Below are 24,727 nucleotides of genomic sequence, written 5' to 3'. Positions count from 1 at the left end.
CCTTCAATTTTGCCACCCAAGACCTGGAAAGAAGCATACCAAACCTTGGAGGAATGTCTGCTACCACTACGTCCATCAGAACATTTTTCATAGGAAGCTGATCCAAACTCACAACTAAGTCTTTGATGAGCCCTATGCACCTTACTCTGCTGGAGTCGAATGAATAAAGATCGTGATATTGGCGGGTGATGTCTAGACCAAGCTTATCCATGATAGCCTTGGGCATAAGATTGTGAGAGGCTCCGGAATCGAACATGGCATTGTGTAGCACAAAGTCATGCAATCGTAAACTGATATAAAAGGGTGGCACCTCGCTCTCAGGAGACTCACCATTCGTTGTTGGCCCAAAAATCATTTCAGGCTGATCATCTTCTACGTTTACCATGTCGGACATTGGGTCCAAGTTCAACATCTTAGAAATCTGTCCTCTATAGCTGCTGTTCTTCATGATTTCAGTCAGAGGGATGGATACCTTTAGCTTAGAAATCTCATTCTCTAGGCTGAAAACGGGAGTTCTATCTACCTCTTTGACTGGGATCTCTTTCCTTTCCTTCTCTTTTGAGGTGGCTGGTTGCTGTGATTGTTCTGCTGATTTCGATTTGCTGCTCTCTGGAACAACCGCCTCCTTTCCCTTTCTTTGTGTAGCTGATGGATCTTTCTTTGTTGTTTCATCCTCCTTCTTTTTCTGAATTGGTTTAACCGGTACATCTCTGTTTCGAAGGGAATATCGCTGTTGTTGTGTGGACAAAGCATTCATGTACCCCCTTTGATACTCTTCTGACTCTTCCTCCAACACGGTTTCGTTAGCTAAGATAAAATCAGTGTCTTGGTGAGTAGTTGAATTTACTGCACATTCTTCTTCTTCGGTGATGTAAGTAGGCAGCTCATCTGGAGTAAAGAGATGGTTTTCCTCGCCTATTACATTCCCATCCTCATCTGACTCCGGTCCATGCACAAAATTCTGCTGCAAAGGTGTTTGTACGGCTGTTGTGCTATCTGCTCTTGAGTCCGCTGATCTCTTTGTCTAATTCTATATTGTGGCTGTTGTTGGCCCCGAAAGTTAGGATTCCTGACTTGTGGCTATGGCTTGTCAAGTTTTACCCTTTCAAGCATCTGTTCTACCTTCTTGAGTAGCTGATCCATTGAAGAATATTCTTCTTTCACCATGGTTTTCTTCTCTGCTTTTTCCCTTGCTCTTTTGGACAGCAGGTTAGCCTCAACGCTGACTGCAATTTTCTGCATATCTTCCATTGTAGCCGGTTCTCTCTCTCTTAATTGGTACGCCATGTCAGCATCAAAACCATCCGGAAACTTCATCATTGCTAGTCCCGCAGGTGGCTTTAGATGGTCTGGAATGTCATTGTAAACTGCATTAAATCTAACACAATAATCTTGGACCGAATCACCGGCATTCCGCTTGATTTGTTCATACTCAGCTAGAATTTGAAGGGGATTCTTTTTGACTTCCCACCTGTTCAAAAATTGTCTTTGTAGCTCGGCCAAGGTGGTGATACTTGCAGCCGTTAAACCTCTGAACCATTTCCTCACATCACCTGCAAATGTTTGTACAAAGAGCCTCATTGCCACGTTCTCCGCGTCAATCTCATGAAGTTCATAGAAACCTGCCATTTTATCCACATGTTGTTGAGTTGTAATACTGTTAGGAGTGCCATAAAAAAACGGGATTTTACTTTGATAGTCATTTGGCATGTCACCTAGGACTTGGGGCAGAACAAGGGGTGTGAAACGGGCAGCCATCATTCTTGGTGGATTTGGCCTTGGAGGCGTTGGAGGAGTGTGCACAGTTTGCAAGGGGCCTGCACTTGGAGTTTGGGGCTGTGTTGCAATGTAATTATAGATTAGTCTATTAGCTCTTTCTGTCTCAAGGTCTACAAGAAATTGCAGATCGGGGATGGTGTTAGCAATAGCCCTTTCGGATTTAGAGTCAAACAGCGATATCTCAAATCATTCGTCAAACTCAAGCTCCTCAAGATACTCAAAAATTTCGGGACATGAATGGGATTTGAACACAGGGGCTATGGTGCTTTCTTGACGGAGGAGTCTTGGAATCAAATTGGGATTTTCGTAAATGTGAGGAGGGTCCGGGTCAGGATTTTCTCTGGTATATCGTCTCGAAGCCAGCGTGCTATTGGGATAAATCACAGGACACAACCAACTTACTCAGCCTTTCCAATCCTAAGCTCATCATCCGGAAGCCTAGAATTCTTATGAAACAAGGGGATTTGATTTTCAACTTGAGTTCCCCAGTATGGTCGCCACTATGTTGGCACCTAAATTTTCCTTAGGCTGAAGGAAGGCAAAAATTAGGGTAACCACAAACCACGCTCAGTCTAGTAGCTAGCCCTACCAGAGCAGGAGAGGGCTCTCTCTAAGTCACACTCAGCGAATGGATAGGAAAAATGGTCTGAGATGACTTACAATGCGATGTTTACCTTAGGCTAGTAAGTGAAAAAGGATTTTGGAAAAGATTTTTGAAAGTGATCGAGCTTCTGGGATGTATATGGGACTGGCGCTTAGCAAAGAACAGAGAATTCAGAATGAAGGCACAGATTATTATGTGAGGTGAGGTAGGTGGGAAGCGCAGCAATTTCAACTTAAGGTGACGCGGAGTGGAAAGATTGCTGAAGATGGTGAAAAGGGCATGGTCGCATGAATCCTTTTCAACAGAAGAATGACACTGCACATGAAATTTTCCCACAGGCAGAGCAATATAAATTGAATTCTACCTAATCTCACTTAGAAAATTTCATTGAAATGAAACACGAAATGAATTATGAAACATAACAAGATACATATGGAACATAAGAACACATTTGCTACACTCACAACCACAAGAATCTCATGAAACAGAGCTACTGCCTTTCATTAACTCTCTGTCAAAATATACACAGTGCAGAAACAAAGTTTCTTTCCCACAGTCTCCCAGAAGTTACAAGCCAGCCAACCCTTTGCAGATAACTTGTTTACAATATATAGAAAGTGTAGAGAAGAGATGGAACGCCCAGGGGTTGGGAAGTTACTCAAATCATTTCGAAAAGGAGATGGAGAGCCAACCATCAGCTATAGGTGCAACGCTCTCAAGCATGACATTTGACTGGGATGACCCTTTGCATTCTTTTGCCACTTGGATAGATGCCCACCTGGAGAGAAAATTATTTAAAATCCGCCCTTGGTGCCAAAAAACCGAAGAGTAGATGACCGGGCCCACTTGGAGAAGTCGCGACCCGAAATTTCGCGAAACGGGAGCAATTTGGCAGTTTTTTCCCCTGTGCACCGCGCCAAATTCCCTGTGCATCGCACCACTTTGGAGCCTGTTTTGGGGCACTTGTAGGTGTCCAAAATGTGCCCAAGTGGGCTTGTTGGAAAGCCTGTCCTGTCTACTTTCCAACCCAACTAGAATTTTTGAATTTGAAGCTCATTTGCCCCTCCAAAACTTCATTCTCCCAAGACTGCTTTTTGTGTGTCCAAAAAGTGGCAGAGAGGCCATTTTTGGGTGTTTTTTGACCTTTAGGAGACCCAAAACTTGTCAAAATTTCTTGCCCGGACACCAGTAGACATATTTTTCGATGCTGAATCCGAATATGCAAGCGGTTTCTCCATTGGAGCCCTAGAATTTTATCGTTGCGCCAGTGGCGCGGCGCACAGGGAGAAATTTCCTGTTTTGTGCCCAAAAAATTTGCCTGTGACCAAAATTTGCCCAAATTTTTTGAAATTTGGGCTGGAGGTTCCCTATGAAGTGCTTTGTTGTGCCAAGGAAGCCTCAGCCAAGATTTGAAGCCGATCTTGCTCCTTTTCCTCCTTTTCCCTTTTTGCCTCTTTTCTTGCTTTGCTCAATTTTGTCTTTAGGCTCCTGATTCTTGCCTTGGAACTCATGTTGCGGGCCTGGTAGTGATAATTCATGCACCTCAGCATGTCTTTCTCTCTGTTTTCTTTGTCCAATAGCCTCTCCAAATGCATGTTGACCCTTTCAAGGTTGGACTCCCGCTCTTCATTGATTTCTTTCTCCAAAGAGGTGAGTGGGACCCTTCTTCTTTGAGCAGCTTGGCGCTGCTCACGGATGCTCTGCAGCTCCATGATCGTCTGTTGGTCTTCAAACTGTTTGTTTCTCCGCTCTAGGTAGTTCATGTTCCACTTAGCCCTTTCTAAATCAATGGTCAAGTCTTCAATCTCTGATTGCTACTCTTTGATTATCTCTATAAGCTCCTCATTGGTGGGTTCTACATCTGTCTCATCATCCTGGAGGAGAACAAACTCGGTCTCAAGCTTGCCTAATGGCCCTTCCTCCTGCACTGACTCCTTGCCTTCACTCTGCTCCTGTGGCACTGATGTCGGAAGCGAGGCCCCTTCCACCCCGGGTGGAGATAACACTCGCTTTGCTACTGCAAACAATGATCTGGTGCCTTTCGCATAGCCTCTCTGATATGTGATGAAAACTGGCATGGTGGCAGTTTCATGGCTCTCAAACTGATGTGAAGGACTCTCCACCTCATGCTCAAACTGATGTGAGGGACCTCCTATGTCATGCTCGAACTGATGTGAGGGACCTCCCACCTCATGTTCTGCCTCTGATATCACCGGTGGAGTGCTAAAGAAATCACGGGAGATGAAGTCTTCCCAAGAAATACCCTACAATCCCAACTGATGGTCCATTAAAATCCGGATGAGAGCAAAATGATAGACATTGTTTAGTTGTTGTTGTGGGGTCCTGCACTGCATGAAGTTTTTCATCTTCTCAATGTTGTTGCAGATGAAAAATGGGAGGCTCATCATCCTCACCCTGGTGAAGTGCATGAGCAAGCGGATGTGGTAGGCATAAAGGCGTGAAAACCTCCCCTCGCAACTGAAATACTTCATGATCAATCTCATGACTGGGGCATACTCATCCCTCAAGAATCTGAATGGAAACACTCTGGTGAGCTGGCTCAAGCAGCTGCCCTTGATGTAAGGTTCATAGTGGTGCCTCTCCACCTTCTTTTTCTTATGCCACTACTCCCCAACGTTAGGTATCCCTATTGCCACTGATATAGCCTCCGGTGTCAAGGTGAAAGTGACCCCAGCCAAGACAGATTAGCCTCCCTGTAGATGAAGTGCGAAAAGGCGGGCCAACTCATGATGTACTCTGACATTTTCCACCTTTTGGCAAAATTCATAACATGCCAAGTGCTGGAAACAAGACATGGCAAGTGGGCATGCCTTCAGCTCTGTGAGGGTGTTGGGCTCGTCTCTGAGATGTTTTCCACTCCGGTGATGTCTCCTATGGGCCCTCTCTCCCGAAGATGTGTCACTGTGCGTATCCCCCTCATAATCTGATGAATTTTCTGATGCCATCACTGCTGCTTGTACCCTGATTTTAATGTTGTCCCCTAAATCCAATGACACTGATGAATGCTCTGAAAATCTGTCACCAAGGGGGCAATAAAATAGGGGGGTGTTAGGAGGGGAATGATGAAAAGGGGAATAGGGGTTTAAAGGAGAAATTTATTAGGGATTTGGGAGTGTTTGGGGTGTGGTTTTGATGGGGTAGGGTTTGGATATTATTGAGGTAGGAATAGGGGGAATAGATGAATATGATCACAGTGGAGCTAGGGTGATTATTAGGGAAAGTGCTACAGGGGAATTAGTTTGATAAGGGTAGGGTAAGAGCATGCTTTAGCAATAAGGTCACTGTAGCAAAACCCTAGCTTTTTTTACCCTTTTTGTGTCATGTTTGTTTGCTTTTTTAAAAAAATTTGCATTTGATTTATGGTCACCAAAATCATGTTTCTCTTTGAATTAAATGTCAATGATGAAGGTATTAGGGCCACTTCTCCAAATTTGAGGGCCATACATAAAAATTTGGGCGATTTGGTGGTTTTTTAGGCTCACAGGCCTGTGCGCCGCGCGCTTTGCCCAGTGCGCCGCGCGCCGGGTATGCGCCACGCCAGTGCAATGTTGACACTGTGGCCGGGCTCCCAGTGCACCGCGCACCCTGAGTGCGCCGTGCCACCTTGTGTGTGCGCCGTGCACTGTCAAACGACACAACTTTGCTTGGAACTCCAGGGATGGGTCTTAGTGGGGATTTCTAGGGGGTTTCCTTGGGAGACAAGGTGGCATGGAGGTGACACATGATGAGGAGTGAGGGGACAAGGGGATGGGAGCAACCTTGGTGGCATCTTCACAAATTTGCAAACCCCGTATATCATTTCGCTTCGATGATTGTTTGGATGGATGGCCAATGCGTTTAGATATCATTCAACACCTTAGAAACACCATTCATTGACCAAATTGATAGAGAAGAGGTTTAATTTGAGCCTACCTCTTGCTTTCTAGCCTTCAACCGGGATATAAAACCACCTTGCAAGTGTTTTTGAGCTCCCTGGCTGTGTGCGTCGTGCGCCAAGCCCAGTGCGCCGCACGCCCTGAGTGCGTCGCGCCCTTGTTGGTTTTGCACTTCGGGATGGCTGCCAATGCGTCGCGCCCTCTATGTGCGTCGCGCTCCTTGGTGTGTGCGCCGCGCCCTGTGGAAACCGGCTCTCCTTCGCTCAAACCCTTATGAATTTGCTCTTTCACCTTTCTAATTTCTCTCCAAACTTGCCAAAGCACAAATGGTTTTTGTTTTGGGCAAAAACATGTATATATAGGCTTTGGGAGAGTTGGGTTTAATTTTTTCTTCTTGTGAAGACCCACTTTCTAATGTTTGAGTTTTACACTTTTCATTGACTTTAAAACACTCTGCTTTTTCCCTTTTCTTTGAAATTTTGGCTCTCATGATAAAATTTTCGGCATTTCTTTGCGGGGACTATGTGACAAGGCCTCCGGCTTTGAAATCCATGACTGCATCTGAAAATGTCAACTGTCGATTTTTGGAAAATTTTGTCATAGTTGACCTTGTTTGACTTTTCTTCAAAACAGAGTTTTGAAGAAGAGTCGATGTTTCTTCAGGTGATGATGAATTTTTCTGAATCATAGCTGTATGAGGTCTCCCTCTGGCCTGCATGGCTTGTTCTGGACATGTTTTTTCAAAGACCACATTGATGATTTCCTAGACCCAGTAATAAAAGGACTTTTGACTTAGTTACCAGAGATTCCACAGTAAAAACCATTTTTTCGTCAACGTTTCAAATCCCAACCGGGATCCATCATTAGGACTTCTTGAATGCTTGGTAGCAGAAGAGCTAAATTGAGGGATTAAATAGTAATGAGGAGGGTAGATTTTGGGTTTTTGGAATGAGATGAATGTCGGCCTTTTTTTTTTTAATTAATTAATTTATTTATTAATGAGATAATTAATTGATTTTAATTTATTATGTTAATTATTATTATTATGATTAATTAATTAATTTTAATATTATTAATAAGTAATTAATTTTAATATATTAATCTTTATTATAAATATTTAGCGGTTGTTATACTAATACTACATATAGTCAATTAATATTTAATATATGTTAGTATATTATTATTAATTATAAAATAGTATGTGAAATAATCATTATTGGTTTATATTGGCATTTAATGAATAATAATATTTAGTATATTGTATTAATTTTTAATATATATATATATATATATATAATATATGTTAGAAAAATATTTATTATAAAGAAGTATGAGAAATATTTATTATTAATATATATTGGTATTTTATGAATGGTAAGTCAACCCACACAGAAAACTACCTCCACGCTGATTCCCACCATCACCCAGCCCAGAAACTTGGTGTTTTAAACACTCTTGCTATCAGGGCCCTTCGAATTTCTGACGCTGAGCATCTGAATGAAGAAAAGAAACATTTAGTTTCAACCTTTAAGAGTATAGGCTACAAAGAAAAAGAGGTTAGAAGAGCTATAGAGAAGGCTGAAAGAAGGATGCTATCTCATAAACCTAAGGCTCAAGACAAACCTCAGTTTGGTAGGGTTTTTCTACCTTATATTCATGGAGTAACAGATAAAATTGCTAAAATCCTAAGGAAGAAAAACATTAACACGCAATTCTCAGCACCTGGAACTATTAGGCAAGGTATGAGGTCTGTCAAGGATAGGATTGATAGACATCAGCTTAAGGGAGTCTATAAAATAGATTGTTCTTGTGGAAAAAGCTACATTGGTGAAACAGGTCGCTCCCTGCAGACAAGACTCAAGGAACATGGCGCTGATATTAGAAATGAAAGGTCTCGTACCTCGGCCTTAGCAGAACACTCCTCAAAAACAAAGCACCATGTCTGCTTGGAAAACGCCTCAATTATCGCAAGGGAAGAGCAGCATCATAGGCGAAAGATTAGAGAAGCTCTTGAAATTATCAAACATCCCCATAATCTTAACAGAGACAATGGTATGGAGATTAGTGGAAGCTGGCTTCCCCTAATCAGAGAAATTAAGGTCAACAATTCATCTTAGGCATAGCATTTAGTGGTAGATTTCCCCTTTCTCTCCCTCTCCCTTTCTAATATTTTGTAGTTAGTAGCGTTGCTATAGGTATTTAATTATGATAATATTAATAATAACTAGTACTTACTTACAATATTTACATTAGTAATTATGATAATGGCTATTATTATAAATAATTATAATGAGCTATTAATAAATCTATTAATTAGTTCAACCATTTATATAAAAATAAATCTATTAATTAGTTAAACTTTTTATTAAAATTAAAACCTTTGACATGAATTATCAATTATTATTACTAATTATTTATTATTTATTAATTAATTATTATGATTATTAATGTAATTATTAATATTAATTATTAGGTCTTGACATGATTTATCAATTATTATTATTAATTATTTATTATTGATTATTGATTAATTATTAATATTGATTTTTAATATTATTATTATTTAATTCTAATATAATATTTATGATTTTAAGTAATTTTAATATACAATACACTAATATTACCATTCATAAAATACCTATATATATTAATAATAAATATTTCTCATACTTCTTTATAATAAATATTTTTCTAACATATATTTTATATATATATATATAAAAATTAATGCAATATGCTAAATATTATTATTCATTAAATACCAATATAAACTAATAATGATTATTTCACATACTATTTTATAATTAATAATAATATACTAACATATATTGAATATTAATTGACTATATGTAGTATTAGTATAACAACCGCTAAATATTTATAATAAAGATTAATATATTAAAATTAATCAATTAATCATAATAATAATAATTAACATAATAAATTAAAATCAATTAATTATCTCATTAATAAATTAATTAATTAATTAATTAAAAAAAAAAAGGCTGACATTCATCTCATTCCAAAAACCCAAAATCTACTCTCCTCATTACTATTTAATCCCTCAATTTAGCTCTTCTGCTACCAAGCATTCAAGAAGTCTTGATGATGGATCCCGGTTGGGATTTGAAACGTTGACGAAAAAATGGTTTTTACTGTGGAATCTCCGGTAACTAAGTCAAAAGATATAAACCACAGATGTCTTAAATCCATAATAAAAGGACTGTGTCCTGCAATATGACCAGACCTTGACTATCATGAATTTCAGTGATTATGGACCAAAACCTGAACCAGCAGGGACCAGACATGAGGGAAAATGAGCAGCATGACTTTCTCCGTCAGATTCATGACATGTCCCTAGCGAAATGCAGCTGAGTGGATGGAGCAGGACACCTAGAATTGAAATACACAAAGAGCTTTGATCTCTGACGGAGGGCTGACCAAACCGACTCTAACAAGTTCTATGTCTAATCACAATTATAAACACATTGAAATACAAATCTTCAATCACTTTGCACAACAGAAATGTAACATCAGTGAAGCAACAAAGTACACAAGAAAAATATTTGACCCAAAACTTGTTTTTACTAGTGCTTCAATAAAACAAACATAGTGTTAAATTTTACACGCCCTCTCTACCAAGTTAGAGAGAATCTCCTTATATCTCGAGAAATGATGAGAGGTCCCACTATCGACCAACCAACTATCCCAAGTATCTGAAGGAGACGAACTATTCACATTGATTAGCAACATTATTTTCATACCTGGTATTTATTGACTTCATTTGAGGATGGTGGTATTCGTCACGATCATTTAAAGCATCTCTTCTTCTTTCATCTCTTCCATTACGATCATTCCTTTGGTCATATCTTATTCTTTCATTATTGAACCTGTTTTGGTTTCTTTGAGTGTTATATTGTGGAGCATTGTTCTTTTCAGGACAATCTCGAGCATAGTGACCTTTCTTATGACAATTGTAGCATTCAATCTGCGATGTTTATCTTTTATTCTTTTTCGTTGAATTTTGAGGAGGAGGCTTCCTTGAATTTGATGACCCTCTTTTTCCTTTCCTTTCACGCTTTTGTATCCCGCCCTTTGATATTTTAGTGAGTTTTCCAATGAGCTCATCAATTGACGAGAAACTATTGTTATTACTTATAGTGGTAATGAAGGTTTCCCAAATGGGAGGGAGACCTCAAAGAGTTACCACCACCAAGTCCTTGTCAGGCACAATTTCCCCAACTCTTTGCAATTGATCTCTAATATGAGATATCCTCATAATGTAGGATTGTACAGACTCTCCTTTATTCATCTCCATATCCTTAAGTTGATTTTTCAAGGAGATGATTTCATTTTGATTGTTGACTTCATACATGCCAACTAACTTATTATACATCTCCTTAGATTTTTTCAAATTTCCAACATAGGCAAGTAAATGATCTTGTAAACCATTGACTATAATTTTATTTTCTTTTAACTCTCCTTTCTTGTACTTGTTCTTGGAATCAATGAGGGAATTTTCCGGAGGCTCGGAACTTTCCCTTGAATGTACTACAAAACATCATTGTCTTGCGATATGATTTCCAACCTAATCTTCCATGCAACAAAGTTAGATGAGTCTCCCAACTTCTCATTTTCCTTGAAGTAAGAGGTAAACATCTTGACTTGATAAGATAGGATCCTTCAACTTTCCAAAGATGATTACTTCAACTCTTGTCTCCTTTGGGTTTGTCCTTCAGCTTAGCTTTGGTACCATGTTAAATTTTACACTGCTCTATGTTGTATCAATTACTTTAGCCCAATTCAATCTTTCAATTAGCAATATTTTCAACAATAATCACATTCTTCCAATCATCAATAGTAATTGATGATAGAAAAGAAAATGTAATGATAATAGGAGACAATCAACACATCAACAAGAGACATCGATTTGGTCAAAGACTAGGGAAAATCGCCATAAAGGGAGTTTGTTTTTGAAATTCTTCTTCTATTAAATTGTCATAAAATGTTTAGCAGAGAGTAAAATGAACCCAAATCCACAAATAATAACTCAAGTCAAAGTTTGACTTATCCAAGAGAACAACTAGCCAAAATCCAAAATATCAACCAATAGTCAAATTTGGTCAAATTCAAAGTACCAATACTTCTACACATTCGGCCTGTTCTGTGTGAAAATTCAGAATCCCGAATCCTATTGCCACAAATGGAAATTATGCTCCTAATTGTTAATTAAATTTAACAATTTATTTATTGTTTCCTACAACAAATACTGAATAACTCACACTGCAACCTACACAAATAAAACCACGGAATAATAAGCACTGGAAGAAATGCTAGCACACACACATAAATTTGCACAGTTATTTTTGGACCAATGTCCCTAGAAAAATCCAACTTGGGAAAATTGGTGCAATATTGGGGGTTTATTTTATTATGCAACAGTGAGATATGAGTACATCTATGGATGCCAAACTAGAAATCCAAACAAAAATAAAATATGAGTAAAGTACTGAAGGGAATTACCCTTCTCCCATAGGCCATCTCTGGCTAGACTTTCCCTATCAAAACTCGGCCTCCTGGAGCACTGCGTCAACCTCTGCGCTGTTCTGCGTAGATGGCTGGACAAATTGCTCTGGACTGGGCTCATATGAAGTCGTTTTGACTCTAGAACCCGAGAAAATCATCTCTTCAGCCCTCTAGGACTCCTTCTTGGCATCTGGAACTGAGAACGCATTTTTCTCCTCACCAAATCGATTTTTCTGACTAAAGCACTGCGTAGTCTCTCAACGTTGCCTCTCTAGGATAATTCGAATCACTTGCTACTACCTCCCCGTTTCTGGAAAATATTTCCTCCGGTTCACTGTCCATGCCCCTCAATCACTGCTTTGATCTCAGTGGCTCTCTCTCCCGCAACTGATTGCTACTACTCTAGAAATCGATCTGCTAAGAAATCGAACTGCTCAAGTGTTTTCTCCATCACCACATCAACCTCCTCTTATAATCCTCTACTGGAGCACCAACGACCAAGATTAAAACTTAATCAATGGCTAGGATCATCTCTCGATCGATTTGTGTGAGTTTCTAGATGATTCACTCCTTGACTTAATCAATACTGATTAATTAACCATATTCCCTAAGTTTAGACTTAAGAAATATTTGCAAACTGGTTAATAATATAGTTAAGTCATTTATAGGCGGAATTTCGAGAAACGATTTGTGGGTTTTGGAAATCTCATGTATTCTAGCCTCTCCACAAAATTTCGTGTCTAGAACACATCCAATGCTACAAAAAAAAAACACTCCCTATTAGCGAGAATGCATTCTAGTGCTACTGCACAACTTGTAGCAACACCATGTCTTTGCATCATCTCCTATCACACTATTGATGTCTTTCCATACTTCCCACCAACCACTACGCAACTTTTATATATGCTGCATATGTGTTGCTTTTGACCTGACTGAACTGCTCCCATAATTTCATATGCAATGCAATTCCCTCTCATTTGTTGTTGTTGCAACTGCAATATCTGCAACTAAAAAATATCCAAAATACTGAATCAATTGTTAACAGTATAATGCATCTGTCACATGCGCCTCTAACTACTGCTAGTATTTTCACTGTCACTGAAGAATCTATGTTGTTTCTAACTCTACATTGTGCCAACTGCAGTACTGCCAACTCTACACTGCACTCCCTAGCATCTGACTACTACTAGTCTCTACAACTCACTCTGGTATCTGACTGCATCAACTATCACTGATCCATACTGCTATTGAATACTATGGGCCCCCATAGCCAGGTATTGATCCATGAGGTGGACTCCTCAAGGATCATGTCCCTCTGTAGCACTCTAGGGCTACAACACCAAGTCACCCTACTTCATTCTTGGGGGTATATCAGAAAACATGGCGAAGTCTTCCTCCAGCCTGGAGGAAAGCCTATCAATATTTGTTGATGCTACCTGTTGGTCCTGCTTCTCCTCCTTTTCCTACTTCCTGAGAGGACACTGGGTACTGTGGTGACCAAGCTCACCACATCTGAAGCACTTTTACTTTGACAAGTCCTTCTTCTTCTTTCGTTGCTACCCTTGTCCCTGACTGGGACACTTAAATGTAAGGGCCACATTCTCCTACTCCTTCACTTGCCTCGATCTACTATTGCTGCCACTGATGGAGGCATTTAGAAGAGCTCGCCTAAATTCCTCTTGTTGTAGGTCATCCCCAATCATGTCCCACTCTGGTAGCTTGTCTCTGCCCAATATGCTTTGGACAAAGACTGGTCATTCCTCGGAGACACTGTTGAGTTGCAATCTCACAAGCTCTGTGGGTTGAGGTGTTGCCCCAATAGCTGACAACTGCTCCCGAACCTCCTGAATCCTAGTGAGGAAGGGGTTTATGCCTTCCCCCTTCTGCATCCGGATGAGCCTCAATTTCTCCTCTAAGTACATCTTCTGCTGCTCGGAAGTGCCCTGGTATAATGTGGTGAGAGTCTCCCACATCTCTTGCCATCCCTTTGCCAGATATGTGTGAAACAATGTGACCTCGAACACCATCAAGGATCAACCTCTTCGCCCACACCATCTCCTTTTCATACTCCTTCAGCTGATATGCATCTTGGGTAACAACTACCACTACATCTATGTATGTCTTCAAGCCAAATTCATCCAGAAGGAAGGACATCCTTACCTTCCAGGTGACATAGTTGGAAGCACTATCCAACTTGTCCTAATCTCAAATCCCAACAATGGCCATCTCAACAAAATCTCAAAAATCTCCTCTTTCCTTTTTCTCGACTATTGCTATGTTATTCACACTCCCTTCTGGAGTGAGAATATATTCTCACAACAATTGTCGATCTGCAAGGAAAAATCGAACTTCTTGAGACTATAAGTTCCCTGAGGAAAATTTTCCCTCTGTGTGTGCTCTTCTTCCACCCGACACTAGTTCTACTCTAGCAAACTGCTACAAAACTATTGTGTCAAACTAGAGATCTTCTCTGTGAAAACAGGGTTGCTCCCTCTGCCTCTGGAATCCCTTGATCTAGGGAGATCAAATTTTTCGGCCTCACACTCAAAAAATCGGATCTCGTCAAGAAATTCAGCCTCTTGGCCAAGGTGACTGTGCTGCCTCTGGGGTTTCGATATGCTACCCACAACAAAACTCCCTCTTCCTTTTCTATTGTGCTCTCTGTCTAATCATCTGCACTCTAATACCATGTGAAAATTCAGAATCTTGAATCCTATTGCAGCAACTGGAAATTATGCTCCTAATTCTTAATTAAATTTAACAATTTATTTATTGTTTCCTATAGCAAATAATGAATACCTCACACTGAAACCTACACAAATAAAATTGCATAATAATAAATTCTGGAAGAAATTCTAACACACATACATAAATTTACACAGTTATTTTTGGACCAATGTCCTTGGAAAAACCCAACTTGGGAAAATCGGTGCAGCAGTGAGGGTTTATTTTATTATGCAACATTGATATATGAGTACATCTATGGATGCCTAACTGGCAATCCAAACATCAAGAAAATCTGAGTAAAATAATTAAGGGAATTACCCTTCTCCCATGGGAAATCTCTAGCTAGACTTTCCCTATCGAAACTCGACCTCCTGGATCACTACATCATCCTCTGGGTTGCTTTGCATAGCTGGATGGAAAACTTGCTCTGGAATGGGCTTAGATGAAGTCATTCTGCCTCTAGAAGCTGAGAAAATCGTCTCTCTGCCCCTCTGGGAATCCTTCTCGGCCTCTAGAATTGAGAACGAATTTTTCTCCTCACCAAATCGATCTACTTGACTGAATCATTACGTAGTCCCTCAACGCTCTTTGGGATAATTCGACTCTCTTGTTGTTGCCTCCCTGGATTTTTAAAATATTTCCTCTGGCTCATTGTCCCTACACCTCAAGCACTACTTCGATCTCATTGGCTCTCTCTCCGAAAACTGATTGCTACTACTCTAGAAATCGATCTGCTAAGAAATCAAACTACTCAAGTGTCCTCTCCATCACCGCATCAACCTCCTCTTATATTCCTTTGTTGGAGCACCAACGACCAAGATTAAAACTTAATCAATGGCTAGGATCATCTCTGGATCGATATATGTGAGTTTCTAGATGATTCATGCCTTGACTTAATTAATACTGATTAATTAACCATATTCCCTAAGTTAGACTTAGGATATATTTAAAAACTTGTTAATAATCTAATTAGGTCATTTCTAGGTGGAATTTCCATAAATAACTTTTAGGTTTTGGAGAGCTCATGTATTGTAGCCTCTCCACAAAATTTTGTGGCTAGAACACATATAATGTTAAAAAACTAACATTTTGTACCTAGTCCTGTACCTTCGGCTTGTTCCACACCCATTTCTGTACAACAGTTCTACACCTTCGGCTTATTCTACACGCAATTCTGTACAACACTTTTGTACCACAGTTCTATACCTTCAGCCTATTCCACACCCAATTTTGTACCATGTTCTGCACCTTCGGCCTGTTCCGCATCCGATTTTGTACCTTCGCTAGAAACTTCAGATGTATTGAACCCAAGAAGAGAGAGAGAAGTGTGTGATGTGATGATCAAATGAGCTTGAGGTCACTTGTATTCATATGAGTTGGAGGAGAATTTTTCCTTAGGTTGACCATCAACAATTTTGACATTGTGAGTTTGATTTCAAAATATACTTTCCCATGTCCAAATCAAGTGCTTCAAAGGTCAAAATTAGTCCTCTCAGAAAGAGGAATCTAGTCCCATGGTTGGAAATTTTCATTGAGATTCCAAATTAACACTCACTGTCATCTAGGGAGAAATTCCAATTGCAACATGTAATCATCAAAGGATTTTGTCATCAAATCATGATCCATATTTGCCTGAATCTATCTGTTGAAGCATTCTTGAATATAAAGAAGAAGAATCATTGGGGAGCTACAACTACCACCCTCTTGGGAAAATGAGGAAGGTGCTATGGGACACTCTCACATAGTCACCTCATAGGGGAGCATACATCTTCCACTCTATTTTGAGCAATAGGTGATATATATATATATATATATATAGATAACATCTCATCCATCCTATTGAGCATTGATCTTCACAACAATGACCTTTAAGAGTCATGTGGTAGAACAACTACATCATAATCGAGCTTGGGTGAGATACCTGACTTACCAAAGGTAAGGATCACAAACCCCCAAGTCTCCTCAACACGTTGGCCAGAGGGGGAGGGAAAATCCAAACAAGCTCAACTTGTGGCTATGATGCCAATTGGGGTATACTCTACTAGACCAATATAGGGGAGATTCTTGATCAATCGCACCCTATGGTTGATAGATAATGGTGATACCATATTTTCCAGAGATCCCTCAACCACAAGAGCCCTCAATGCTCGATTCCTTCCTTGGGGAGCTCAACCAAGGGGGAAGAGTTATGCTTAGTGTTCTCGATCAGCGATGCCCCTTATAGGGAGGGGTCACATCCATCAATCCAAGTTGCTCTATGAAGACCAAGAAATTCCCTTTCGATAAAGCCTTGGTAATAATATCTGCAATTTGTTCATCTGTCGATGTGTAATGGAGTCTAACAGCTCCTCTTTGTACTATGTCTTGAATATAATGATAATTGATCTCTATGTGCATGGAATTGTCATGGAATACAATATTTTCTACCAATCGAATTTCGCTCTTGTTGTTGCAATCTATCATAGTGGCGTTTAGGACTTACTTAAAGAGATTCCTCAACCAAATTGCTTCGCAGCTAGCCATGTTAGCGGCAATATGCTCCGTCTTGATAGTACTCAATGTTATGGATTTTGGTTTCTTTCTCATCCAAGATATCATGGCAGATCCAAGACTAAAACAAAAACCTAAAGTACCCTTCCCGTCAATAAAATTTCCTACCCAATTGGCGTCGGTATATTCGTGAAGTTGAACATCTCCAGCAGAATATCTCAAACCAAGGGTGATCGTCCCATGCAAATATCTCAGAATATGTTTGGCAACAACCCAATGTGTGTGGAGAGGTTCGGTCATGAATTGAATCAACGTGTTCATTTCATAGCATATGTTCAGATGAGTGTTTACTAAGAACATTAGAGCCCCAATCAACTGTCTATACTCGGATAGATTTTCCAAGTCAAGTCTTGTAGATTCTTCACATAGCTTCTTGAAATTCATTTCCATTGGTGTGGTCGGGAACTTACATTCTATCATTCCAAATCTTTGCAACAACTTCATGACCTACTTTCCTTGCAAAATGAAAATTTCACCGGGCCTTTGCCACACCTCAAGGCCTAGGAAGTAGTGCATGAGTCTAAGTGTAACAACCCCTAGTTGATTTCCTATGTAAATAAATAAAAATAATAACCAAGGTCATGGGACACGTATTCCAACATGAATGTTGGGAAAAAACATAGTGATGGGTATCACTAGTGATTTATTTATGGCTATGGAAATTGGCAAAGACAAAGTGGCATTTATTGTCATTTTATTTATGAAATAATGGAAAATAGGAGAAAAGGAAGGAGAAAGGTCACAAAATTGCATGTGAGGAAAATTGAAGCAAAATTAAGGAAAAATGAAGAAAATAGAGGCCTCAATAATAAAAAGGCTTATGAGGACCAGTTCACAGCTTTTGCCAGTTTTGGTTTAACCTTTTGTCAATTTTAGTTGGGAGCTCTCTCTCTATTCTCCCTCTCATACTCTTACACACTTAGAGAAATATTGGAGCATTGTTTTAGCATGCTTAGAGCACTCTAGTTTTCATTATATTTGGAGAAAGAAGGCAAAGAAAATTAGGAAAGTGTAAGGGAATAGGTGGATCAAAAAATAATGATGGATTGATTTGTAGGTAACATGTTGCATGTGATTTTATTGTTGATTATGCATGCATGATATATGCATGTTATTATCTGGACATGATCTTTCATTAGCATGGAGGATTTCCTAGATTGACAGTGGTTTTTCATAGTATTTCCATTTCCTGGATAGGCATGGTGTTGTGGATTTTTCCATTGATTTGTTTTCTGATTGGTGCTTGTAATTCCTGATTTTTGTGGGTTGGAACAAACACCCTGGAAAAACTTGGGTTAAGTTACTAGTCCTGGAGCCTAGGTTGGAAAAATGCTCTAGAGCCCTTGGTGGGTTGAGATATTGCTCCTGGAACTGGGTTGGACAAACCCTCTGGAGCCTTGGAAGGTTGTGGCTTGAGTTATTAGTTCCTAGAGCCTTGGACAACTTGGGTAGAGACCAATTTGGTTGGTGTTACTGATGTCCGACCATGAGGTGGAATCATTGATTTATGGTTGAGGTGGTTTGGTATCTGGAAGTCCTGATTTAGTTTTTTTTGGTTTATTTGATGAGATCCCACATTCACCCTTGGAATATGACACAATGGTGATTGGTTGAAAGAGAGATTTGGCTCAATCCAATCTATGGTCGGGTGGTATGTAGCAGTTTCAGACTTGGTATTGCCTATGTTAATAAGAGCTATTATTCTATTAGGATTCGTGTATATTTATTAACAATGTTTTGGTGATATTGTGGATGTGTTGCCATGGTTTATATGCTGGTTATTTTCTGGTTATATGTTGTTCATAAGATGTGTATCTTTTGTGGCTCTTGTCATGAAATGTTTAACTATTAATGAGTGATAAATGTATGGACTAATCAATAGTGTTGCAGCTATGTGGAGAGGGCATAAAGCCTTCTCGGTGATTCTTAGATGAATATCAGCCTTTTTGGATCATATATGAATTTATGACTTGTAGCTTACTTGTTTACAATATGATTGATGAAATGTCTGTCATGTTCTAGGTAGTATAGGTCAAGTTCTACCTGCGAACTTGTATGTCTAGCATTGTTTCCATTCCATTATCTATTCTGAGAAGTTACAAGAAGTTCTAGGCAATGGTCTGGAGGCTAACCTAGAATCTAGGCTCAGATCTCGTGACCACATTCTCCTAACTAATAAATTTGGGTTGCAACCGCATGGATGTAGGCTTATGCACATAGTTGGAGGCTTCTAACCACATGGGAGGGCTTGTTGTGGGAGCAATTGGGGACCCAAGTCAGAGAAAAGGGTGTCCAGCTCAAGGTTTGTCCACTTGGGGTGGTTACTCAACCCCTAAGTGACCTGTAGCCCCTGCAGGATGCACTGAGTTGTTCTTTTGTCTTCCGTGGTTAGCCCCACTTCCTTAATGGAACCTAGGAGGTGAGGTCATGTCATAGTAGCTCCTCCTTTCATGTTTAACCTAGTAGGTTGATGAAACTGGGTAAATGTGGGAGGGGTGGTTACAGAATGGTATCAGATCTCCTAAGTTCAACACTTGGAATGAATTGGTGGAATTTGTTTGTCATGCATGCATGTTGGTTGTATTTGTGTCTATTATGCATGCATGTTGGTTGTATATGTGTCTGTTATGCACGCATTATGATTGTCATTTTTGTAAGTAGTGTCATCTTGTAGAGGTCAATGATGTTGATTTTGAGATGATTGATATGTTGATATGTTTTAAAGTAGAGATCAGAAGTTGTAAGGTGGATAATGAAAAAATAATTCAATCACAAGAAATACTTGCTAGGGCATAGGAGAAACAAGCAGAGGTTAATGCAGTGATCCTTCAGAGTTTGTCAGATTTGCAGAGACAGGGATCACTTAGGGTTTGTCATAGACAAGAGGAAAGGACCAATGTGGCATATGGAATAAGGTATCAATTATGATACAGGTTTGATAAGGATGATACAGTCAAAGATGGTAGGTTCTTGGATACACCTGACAAGAGGGGTAATGACCATGGATTCTATTCTAGTTCTAGTTTATAGAGATAGCATCGTCATCACTGTCATCATACATATAGGAGGAGTAAGAAGCATTACTTTCCAGAGGATTTCAAGAAAGCAAAGCCTCCTACATTTGATGGAGAAATGAAGAAGTCACATGATGCAAAATCTTGGTTTCTTGGGATGAGTAAGTTCTTCATATTGCATGATTATAACTACTTTTAGTCTTAAAGGAAGAACGGACATTTGGTGGGAAGATGTAAAGAACGTCAGAGGTATTCTAGAAGAGGAGTTGACTTGGATTGAGTTCGAGAGACGTTTCGGGAAGAAGTATCTATCTAAAAGATACTACAATGACAGGGAAAAGAAATTCTATGAGTTGAATATGGGATCTATGACCGATGAGGAGTAAACTAGTAGATTCTTGGATTTGTTGAAATATGTGCCTTATCTTAAGGATGAGAAAGAAAATATTTATAGATTCATCAGTGGATCATCGGTATCATTCAAAGACATGATTGAGTTTGATGAGCCTAGATTGCGCATTAGAAAATTGAAGCATTGTTATGAGCAATCAAAGAGAAAAAATGAGTCTAAGCACACACACACAAGAAGTTCAATGCAGTTGACAGGGGACAGGGATTTCATTCTTGTTGAGAAATATAGGGTAATGATAATTAAGATATTTCTCTTCTTGATAATTTCTTGTGATATGATTTTATTTCTTGTATTTTGATCTTCTCTTTGTTATATTATCAATGTGTTCTTTTCATCAAGACAATTACCAAATGAACAATATCAAACAAGAGATAGTATGTAGCTTTTTATCCAAGGCCAAAACCTCTCACTCTTTGAGAGGAAAACCCAATCAGAAAACTATTCTTATAGATATTCAATTGATGAATACCAAGACCATGACAAAGACCCTTAACTCTAGAATCCTCCAAGATCCTTGTCACTGACCTTGATGTTCTGCATCTTCCCTTTCTCAGCTTCCTTCTTCTCTTGAAATTTTCTTCTCAGCTTCCTCTTAGAGAATCTTAGTCTCTATTCTTCCACACTACTCTTCTCGACTTCCTCTAGAGAATCTCGGTCTCTACTGCTCTTCTTGGCTTACCCAGAGAAACTCGGTCTTCTAGGTTAGCCCTAGATTAGAAACCCTGTAATAATGCTTATCCTCAGCTTTCTTATTGCGATATCTATGCCCAAACAAGATCACTTTAATGCAGCAACAAGTTCTACTTCGATCTTATCTTGATGCCTTTAGTCCTTCTTCTTTCGCACGTGGGAGAGTATATGACCCAAGATAAAACCCCAGAAGAATCCTTCCTTCACTATCCCTTCTTCACACTTCTTCTTGTAAGTTCTTCTTCACACTTTTCTTCACCGAATTGCTTGCTCCTAAGTGAGGCTAAGTGTGGCTATTTATACACACTTTCTCATGTCCTTTAGGCTAACATGATCACAAGGAGGAAGGTCGACATCATCTAGAAAGTCCTTCATTCGTTGTAGGCCGACTTGAAGAGGAAAAGTGATAAGGTATTAGAGGAATACTTTTCATAGACAAGTGTGACTCTTTACAATGTGTAACATGACTTCATTACATGACAATGACTCTTTTATTCTTTTATGACTAGATGAAAAAATTCCCAAAGGCTCTCAATGGGAGCCTTAACTCAAAAATAAATTTTCTTGCTCATGAAATCCATGATGCAAACATTACAATAAATTTTATTTTTCTTCTTTTCATCTCTTTACATAAAAAAATACAATTACATGTCATTATGAAGACCGAACCTAGTTACACTTTTCAACACTCCCTGTTAACTAGGGAGGTATTCATAATGGTACTTGGTCATTCTCAATCTGAAGAATTTCTCATAAGAAGAATCAGATTGGTAACCCATTTGTTTAGCATCATACCATGAAACATTGTCACATAGCAAGACCTTGACTAATAGCTCCATCTCTCCATAATATTTGAGCTCAATGTTGGAGAGTCCAATGATTTGTAGACACTCTAATCATTGTCTCTCTTGGAACATACCCCACCCGGTTTCTCAAGGTGTGTTCCATGAGGACTATTCTTACCTTGGATTCCCAGTCCTCAGAGAATATCATTACTCCATGACTACTCTTATCTTGGATGCCTTATCTCATCCTCATAGAGTATCAGATGCCAAATGATTACCCAATCCTCTCATTTTGTCTTCCTAGGTGAAGACTAGAATGATGTGTCTATCTCCCCTCTCAATTAGAGAGGACATATCTATTCCAAAAAAGAAATTTACTCATTCCTATATAAGGAATGTACCTAAGCTCCCTCCTTTAGGAATTTCCAAGTTTCTTCCAAGTAAGAAACTTCTCAGGCTCCCTCTAAAAACAGGGACCTACAACAGATCCTCAGGTGGAGATGATGGGACAATCAGCTTCTTGAAGAACTCTTTCCTTCGATGCCATGAATTTCATCTTTTTCACGGAGTCTTCATCTTTTTGGTACTTCTTCATAGGTCACAGATCATCCATCACTTACATTCATGATTTAGTCATGTCATCATTTCTTTCATCAGAAAGTGATGCATCAGTTTACATCTAGTATTGTTTCATGTCATGCTGCTTTCTTCATACCATTTTCTTTGGAAGGATCTTACATCCTTCTGCATGGTCCTCTAGGAAGACATTCACAATTCTTCCTTTGGAAGTATTGCATAAGCCCATCCATATATTTGTTCAAAAATAAGAAATGAACACTTAAATCAAAATTATCTTTGTGATGGTCTTTCATCATGACATCTTCCAGTTTGCATCATCATCCTACATACATGTTGACATATCTCCCAAAGATACCCATTGTCAAGGGTCTCCATCTTTTTTTTTTAGACTTTCATTAGAGTCTTCATATCTTTATGGGAGATTTCCTAGTCAAAACTTCTTGGTCTTTTGAATGTTGATTGCCTCTACCATGGTTGCATATCTTATGATCTCTTCCTTCCTTTCCTCACATATTTTATTTTCGGGAGCTTCCAATCAGAGTTCCTCAATTATAGTCAACTACCTTATACTCCATATGAGGAAATATTATTTTGATTTCATCTAATTAAATATGTGAATCATATATTCTTGCATCCCTTCAAGGGATGAAATCCTTTCTATGATCATGTCTCTGTGATCCTTGTTATCTGCATTCATATGACATGACTTCCATAATATCAATTATGAGCATACATACCTCATATTTCTTTTGGATCATCCAGACTTCCTGTAGCAACTTATTTTGAATGAAAGAACTTCATTCCCTTGATCTGCTTCACTATCAAGTTGTCATACCATCATTCTATGAATTCCACAAGATTGGAATTCTTGAAGAAACACTTGCTTTTCTCTCTGATCGGTGAATCTTACAATGAAGATTCCATCAAAGAATATTGAGGACCTTGCATATCCTACCCTGTAGATGTTTCCTTTTGACAGATGTATGATAGCCTTTTTTTTTCATATGAATTCTATAAATATCACTTGAGATTGAAATGAGATTTCCAAGAGCTAAATCCCACACACTTTACTTCCATAGGTTTTTTTTGAGACATTCATCATGTAATATATGTCACGAGCTCTTACTTCTAATGCTTCTACCATGATTTCATTCTACTATGATGCATCCTATCTTATTTGCCATGTTTCCTATATATAATACAACATAAGAGTACCTTTTAATGAATGAGATTCTCTTAGTCATAGTAGAGATCTTTCACTTCCTCCTTCTTAGGCTTCTTTGTATCACGCTCTTTTACATCTTCGGTAATATGATCTTCTTCCTTATTCCTCTTGTTAATATCCCTTTTAAGCCTAGGAAAATATCTTCGATAGTGCCCATATTATTGAAATCCATAGAATTTTACTTTAGCCATCTTCTTCTTCTTCTTTTGAGAACCGAATTTTCCAAATTTTCATTTTCTTCTCTACATAGCAGCATATGCTTGATTCTTCTCATTTCTTCCTACATCTGAATTTGCTTTCAGTTTGGTTTCTTTGATATTGCATAATGACCATAGATCTTCAAAGGGAGTGGCTTATTTCTTCCCATAGATACTTGAAGTGAAGTTGCCCCATTCCTCCAGTAGTGCATTCAACACTGTAGTGGTCATTTCTTTGTTAGACATTATTTCACCCAGGTCTTGAAGTTGATCTCTTATCTCAGAAATCCTTATAAAATATGAGGTTATTCCTTATTCCCTTGAGATATTCAATTTGTAGAGTTCTTGTCTTAGAGAGATTACTTCTCTAACAGTACTTACAGAAAATAATTCTACCAATTTGTCATATTTAAATTTTGCAGTGTCTAATTTTGATACATATGGGATGAGAGAGTCTTTGATGGATTCTATAAGAATCTGTTGGGCTCTTACTTCCCCCTTTATGAATCTAGCATGTGCTTGAGTATATTCTTTGGGAGGTTGAGTTATTGACCCTTTGATGTGGTCCATGAATTCATTATCAATGATATTTAGGTATGTTCTCATATTCCATGCAAGGAAGTTTGCAACCCCAACTAATTCGTTGCCTTCTAAAAAGACATTTTGATAGTATCAAATGAATTCATAAACTTACTTGAGCATTTTTTGTTTGGTTCCTCCTTAATCTTGATGTTGATAGAATA

Source organism: Pinus tabuliformis, chromosome 4_2 (genome assembly GCF_031772625.1).
Source record: "Pinus tabuliformis cultivar Carrire ecotype Pingquan chromosome 4_2, CPIR1, whole genome shotgun sequence".
In the NCBI taxonomy this organism is placed as follows: domain Eukaryota; kingdom Viridiplantae; phylum Streptophyta; class Pinopsida; order Pinales; family Pinaceae; genus Pinus; species Pinus tabuliformis.
This window is presented reverse-complemented; position numbering follows the sequence as displayed.